A 7,473-nucleotide genomic window follows, 5' to 3' on the forward strand; every position below is an offset into this window, starting at 1 on the left:
AAGAGGCACTCCCAGGGGTTTGGGGAAGAAAAGAACATGGCTAATTTAAACTGGGGAACAGAGTAACATACATGTGATACATACATAATCTTTATTTAACGTGGATAGAAACACTTAGCTGAAGCTATTTTACAGGTTTTCCACAAAATAATATTAAAGAAAAAAAGAAATATATACATAAAAATGTAAGAATATGAATAAAATATCTAGTATCTAAAATTTCAAAATTTAGGTAACTAAAATTTAATGTTCCTCACTGGTTTTTTTAACAATATCATATTTTAGGGAACAAGGGAAGAAAACCAATTTAAATTTTAGGGATCAAAAAGCTGGGAACAAGTTTGAAAGTAATTTGGAGAACAAGGAAACACAAGCAAATATGTAAAGGGAACAAGGACTCCTCTCCCCAGGAGGGCCTCATCAAATGTTCTGCGTCTATCCAACAGCTCAAACAAGCTATTCCAACAATTTTTGAATGACCAACAAGAAAAGAACACTCTCTTAGAGAAATAGATTATTTATAATAACACTTAAGCATTCGAAACAATGCTCAGATGCTTACGAGCACCCTCATGCCCATGTTTGTAAAAAAGCACCATGAAGTATTCCTTGTGGCTGGCTGGTTTAGGCATTGTTTCATCTTTCAAAATTGGGCAAAACCAAATCAACTCCATTCTCAGAGGGCACTGGGGAAAGAAGCTTGAAGAAAAAACTGGCCTTGATCCAATTCTCCGAAGGTAATCTTTACAGAATAAGATCATAGAAGGAACACTTTTGAGTGCCAACCTTAAGCCTTTTAAAACAAGCACAAACAATATTAATAGTCTTTAAATTCACAAAATGTCAAACAGCATATTTTAGTCTCATATTCAATTAGATTTGGCTGCAATGTTCCTTAAAACTATGCAGAACTATTTACCATAAAATGTGGTACATTTCCTGCCTATCTAAATATGCCGCAAAAGGGCTCCAAAAAGCTAACAGTTAAGTTTTTAGATTAAGATACACAATACCTAAAAAATAAATTACTTGATGTGATCAAGACATTGAATGACCAAGCAATAAACAAATGGCAGCAATGTACGTTAGGTTCACAAAGTGGGAAAAAAAATATTCCTCAACTGATGTTTCAATATGCATTTAAATAAATTTTCTATCAACAATTCAAGGGACTGACTTTTCACTGGTATTGATTTACATTTCCATGATAAGTTTGAAAGTGAATCTGGCAACCACAGTGCCCTATGAAATGGGAAATAACTTAAACAAACTCTTTAAACTAACATTTTACAAGGGACACCATGATTGATGCCCTGCCAAGAACAAAGATTAAATTGAAAGAAGAGTTGGTCTGGAGTTTATCCACAATGGACAGTTAGTGGCTGCATTCACCAATGTAGAGAACAAACACATCAAGTTTCTTGTCAAGCAACCAGGTGTTCAAGGAGCTATTCAATTTCCAAAGAACTATGGTAGTGTGCAACAGTACCTGGGTGAATTCGGGTACCTGGCCTGAAACTGAAACTTATGGAGCCAAACAACTTGTTGAGCTAAGTACTTAAACTGGGTAGATAATTATGTCTACAAATATTGTCTATTCAACCAACAGTTTCTCCTAATTTTGTGTTCCATTCACTTGGGTTTCGACAAAACACTGACCCCCGGTCAACTGACCCCCCTACTGACCCCCTATAAAATCAATGGGAAAATGAATACTGCTTACTTAAGCCTCAAAAACCCTTTTTAAACAGCATTGTTGAGCAATATTTAAGTCTAAGCATCCATTTTAAAAAGGTTAGCTTACATGAAGTAATCGGCCATCACAACAATAATCGAAAACTAACCTTTTTAAAATGGGTGCTTACAGACTTAAATATTGTTGAACAATGCTGTTCAAAAAGGGATGTTGAGGCTTAAGTAAGCAGTATTCATTTTCCCATTGATTTTTTAGGGGGTCAGTAGGGGGGTCAGTAGGGGGGTCAGTTGACCGGGGGTCAGTGTTTTGTCGAAACCCCATTCACTTAGTGGTTCCTTAATAAAAAAAAAATCGCTAATTCAATTAAGGATTCAAGTCCTTTGAAATCATCAAAGTTACTTTGTGCCACCAGGAACAAACGAAAAAGTACAAGCACTGAAGACAAACAGCTCACAAAAGATCACAAAAGGCAGGACTCCGTTTAAAACAGCAAAACGGGCCGGGGATCCTCGAGTCACTAAAAAGTGCTGCATGCTACGTAGATGTTTGCAGAACGATCGCAAGTTGTAATCACTGAAAGAAAACTCCAATCCAGATCTGATAGACGATGGTCGTGCAAGACTCACCAAGCACATGGAACACCCGACAGGATTGTTTGTTGTCTGGCACAGCAGATGAATGAAAAATTGTTCCCCTCACTATTAAGTTCCAACCCAAGACCAATCTTGCCCAAATACAACAACAATTTGGGCAGCAGGCAAGCTCATCACAAGCCACCCAAGTTGGCATAAAGCAGCATAGCGCTTCACCTGAAGTTCGATCATGATGAACACAAACAAGAGCTGAAAAAACTTCATATGGTCAGACGACCAAATGTGATTGATCAGTTATCGGACATCAAGGTGCTGAACAGTACAAACCAAGGGATTTCGTCGTAAAAATGTTCACTCAGCAACGTCTTCTTCTTCTACAGAATAAAGTTCAAAAGCGATCCTGGTTGTTAATCACATGCTAGACCAATCCATAAACTGGATAAAGTGGATTGGCAAATTGATTGCCAGAACAATGAGTCATTCCTGTCTCGCTGAGTTCAAAGAAGCGACGGTCAAGAGAGTCACAACAGAAGGCTGAGCGAATGTCCACCGATCTAACCAATCAGAATGTAAACAAGTGGCGTGACGTCGGATAGCACAAGGATAGCACAGTTTTTCCCTCTCGCTGAATTCTGATTGGTCAGTTTAAATTTCAGTAGCTCTCACCGTATGCAAGGTTGTTCTTAGCATTCCTAGATAGTCGTTGCACTCGATTCTACTTAGACAACAGCAGTAAAATTAATCCCAATTGTCCGAAAAGGAGTCCGTGATCTACTCAGACCTATCAAATCAAAGAAAAAATGGATAGCTGTGGATTGCTATAGTTTATTTCATTGTCGTGATGACATGCATTAGTAAGCTGCCCTTAACAAATTATTGGCTGGATTCATACATTCATGTACAGCCTCATTCAAAATGATATATGAAATGCGGATATGAAATCAAGTGAAGCTATGATCCTCGCAGTTATGAACGAAATTTTTGCAATTGCGTAAAGAAGACTGAGAAATTCAGACTTAACTGATTCGGTGTAATGAGAAGTGCTAGTTTTGAACCCCATATGAACCATGTGAGCGTTAGCCCTACTTGTGGAAATGGGCTAACAAGCTGCAAGGTCAGACGGGAGCAGGCCAACGTTTGTAAAAAACGTAACTCTTCCTTGTACTTGTACATGTTCATTGCCGGGACCTTAACATCTTCAGTTCCCACGGCCTGCTCCCGTCTGACCTTGTACTGAGCTCAGTCGGTAGAGCAGCGGTGATCTAGATAATTGCATACCGCTAGGGATGTCGTAAACAGTAGAGTTAATCCTCAACGAGCGTTTTCGCAAGCGCTACACGTTGTAACCACTTCCGGAATTCAGGAATTTAAAAAAAGATAACCTCTTGCGTTGTGATTTTTTTTTTTTTTTCATTTCATCATATTTTGTGAATTGTGAGAAGAGTAAGGGGGGGGGGGTCGCCGATGATCTAAACAAGTAAAATCGATGAGATGTTGCGAAGCTCTTGGAAAATTTCGAACTATCCAGGAACTGAATTGGGAGGAACAGTGTTGAAACTAAGAAGGAAAATCGAAGATTTGCCCTTGTGTGCTCTCGTCTTTCTTATTAGTACTTCAGATTTAGTCATTTCACGTTGCAGATTGGCAGAGAAAGGAAAGAAGTGTACAATACTTTAAAGTGCAGGTGCAAAGCCATTGTTTTGCTCATTAGTGTCTATTGCTTGGTGGCATTCTCGCTGAGGTTGCCGTCCTAGATCTTAAGGTCCCTAGAATACGGAGCTTAAGCAACGACAACAGCGACGCCAACGAGAACCTTACAACTTTGCATATTTAGTGGGCAAAAACAATAGCTTTGCACGCCCTGCACGTGCGTTTTTCACTTTTGTCCATTTCTTTGCCGTCGTCAGCGAAACAACAACTTGAAATTTGAGGTTTTATGAAGAACGTCAGCCCTTGAGGATAACTTTTTATTTTCTCCCCTAAATTAAGTGCCGTTCGGACCAGTGTTATTTTTGAAGAATTACCACACCCTTGTCATATTAAAAAGGTTGAAATAGTCGCGAAGTGATTACAATAACGAAAATTTATAGTTTGCGATGACGTTCTCGTTGCTGTGATTGGTGCCTAAGCTCCCTAATAAGCAATGCTGCAAGTAATTCGTGACATATTAAAGTCGCGTCACCTCCGCAGTAAAGCGTGGTTTTCACTAGCGACGCAAGAACAAGCCCAAGCCCAATTCAAGCACAAGCATGAGTAGCTTACGCTAGTGAAAACGAAGGTCGAAAATAAGCATTGCTCAAATGCTCAGACGCGAAGAATCTGAAACGAGTGCTTTAATTGGCCAGGCGTAGCAAATGTCCTTTTTTTGCAAGACATGTTTCAACATACTTATGCCAACTTCAGTTGTGATAAGTTTTACAATTTGAATTTAATCCTATTTATCAGGAAAAATACAATGGCTGAATTGATACATTATTCGCATGCTTACAAAAAAAATAATAAAAGGGATTACCAAAGATACTTAGATACTATGGTCGCGACAAAGTAAATTACAACGAACTTTGTCTTTTTCTTTTTAATTTTTTTCATTTTTAACGGCTTTGTCGCGACGATAGTATCTAAGTATCTTAGCTATTCCATTTACTTTGTTTTTGTAAGTATGCGAATAATGTATCAATTCATCCATTGTATTTTTCTTATAAATAGGTTTAAATTCAAATTGTAAAACTCATCACAAGTATGTCGAAACATGTCGCAAGAAAAATTTTAAATGTTGTTTTATTTCTTCAAGTCATTTAAAACTGTGGTGACGTAGATTACGCTTAAAATCATGTAATGATGTAGCTGCACGAAGGTCACTGGATAGGCTGTTCCACAACCTTGCTCCGCTGTAAGAGAAATTGTTATTCAAATAATTGGTGCGGGGCTTTGGAAGAGCCAATTTATTTTCAGTATTCCTAAATCGATATGATGTTATGTCGTTTCGAAACACAAATCTCGAACTCAGATGCTCAGGTGGCATCCCGTGCAAAGATTTATACATCATAACAGCAGCTGATTCCAATCTTTGATATTTGAGTTTACCCCAACCCATTGCCCGGAACAATTCATCGACATTTAAATCATAATTAGCACAAATAAAAACACGGGCCGCACGATTTTGGAGCTTCTGAAGCTTTTCCAGAGGCCGCTGCCACAGTTGCCCCATACAGTACTACAGTAACTAAAATATGGTTGAACTACGTAGGCTGTCATATATATCAATTAATTTATTAAATGGGTATAAGATGTCGTATTCGCTTAATTGCGCCCAATGCAGAAGCATTGGCATGGTCAACGGTGGTTTAGCGGCTATCAACCGCGCCTCTCACCTCTGTGACCCGGGTTTAATCATGGCCTCGGGTCCTATGTGGGCTGAGATTCAGTCGATCTCAATCGGACTCAGAGGGTTTTTCTCCGGGTTCTCCGGTTTTCTTCCCTCATCAAAATTGACTCTCAGTCACTTAAATCCGGCTGCTGGCGGATATCCTTGATAGGGATAACCTCTGGTATCCTTCCCTTTTATTGAATTACATGAATAAAGTTGCCATTACAGTCTTTTTTTTTTTTGCAAATATTCTGTATATCCCATTCGCAATTCATGTTTTAGTCAATATGCACATCAAGAGATTTCGAAGATGACCTGCTTCACTGGATGTTCATTTACACTGAAAGAAGGAATTTCAGAAAAAAGTGGATAACTTCTGTTTCAACACAACTAACATGATCTCAGTTTTTGTTAAATTCAAGGTCAGTTTATTGGCTGATAACCATGTGTACACCCTGTTTAAATCAAAGTTAAAGGGGCAGTGTCATGGATTGTAGTAAAAATCTGGAAAGCTAAGGAAATCTGTTTACCACTGGCAAACAAAAATTAAGGCCCAGATTTTCTTCAAAACGGCTATTTTAGCTTACAGAAACCATTCTTAAGTGTTTGTGGTTACGCGTAATGAAGATTAAAGTGAATGCCAATTTAAAAACGTCGGGCCAATGTTTTCAAGTACTCCCTTTGCATCTTAGATAAATTTCTTAATAACTTAGTGTGGCTCATTTTTCTTTTAAAATTTGATTGATTTTTATCTCACTTCGGTGATCCAGAAGCAACTTAAGAATAAAAAAAAAAACCTGAAAATCGATTAGTAAATTTATAGTCAAAATAAAAGGGATAAATCCCATGATACTACCCCTTTAAGACAGTCATCAATATGTTTTAAGTCTGCGCCGCTGAAGGCGAGGCTGGTGTCATCTGCATACATTCTAGGTTGTGAAAAATACAGACAATTTGGCAGGTCATTAATATAAAAGTAAAGGTCCTAGAATTGTTCCGTGGAGACACCACTGTTAACTTATTTTGGAATAGACATAAAAGAGACGAGTTTGAGTGCGATTGCTGAAATATCTTGCGAACCATTTGTGACAGCAACCGCGTATTCCGTAGAATTGCAACGTTGCTAATAAAATATTGTGATCCACGGTGTCGAAAGCCTTCTTTAAATCAAGAAAAACAACGGCATTGACAAAAAGCGCGCGATCAATATTCATGGTCCAAGTATCCATAAGGGAAAGGAAAGGAAAGGAACTTTATTTAAGTGTCTAGTCGTTCTAGCACTGAAGCACTAATTGGGGACACTGTAAATTGAACAATTAACACAAATCAAGTCAAATGTTGGTTTTCGGTAGCTTCGACTAACGCAGTAACCAATGAATAAAAGATTAGTTTCTAAAGAAACTGTGGTGTTGCGTCGGTGGGGAAGTAAAGGTAAAGGTAAAGTCTGCTACGAGCCTATAAGGCCCATCAGGCCGGCGTTTATCTCCGGTTTCTGTAGCATGAAGCAACTAGGAGTATTTCTACTCCCCCCTGGATGGGATGCTAGTCCATTACAGGGTTACCCCCAGCATTAAATTCGCCGGTACCCATATATACACCTGGGTGGAAAGAAGCACCATGAGAGTAAAGTGTCTTGCCCAAGAACACAACACAATTTCCCAGGCCAGGACCCGAACCCAGACACGGACCACTGGATCCGGAGTTGAGCGCACAAACCTTGAGGCCACCGTGTCTCCCACTCGGTGGGGAAGTAGTACACGGAGTTGATGATGTAAATTGACCGCCGTACAGAGATTATCACAGCTGACGTTTCGAGC

This window comes from Montipora foliosa, chromosome 13 (genome assembly GCF_036669935.1).
Source record: "Montipora foliosa isolate CH-2021 chromosome 13, ASM3666993v2, whole genome shotgun sequence".
Classification (NCBI taxonomy): domain Eukaryota; kingdom Metazoa; phylum Cnidaria; class Anthozoa; order Scleractinia; family Acroporidae; genus Montipora; species Montipora foliosa.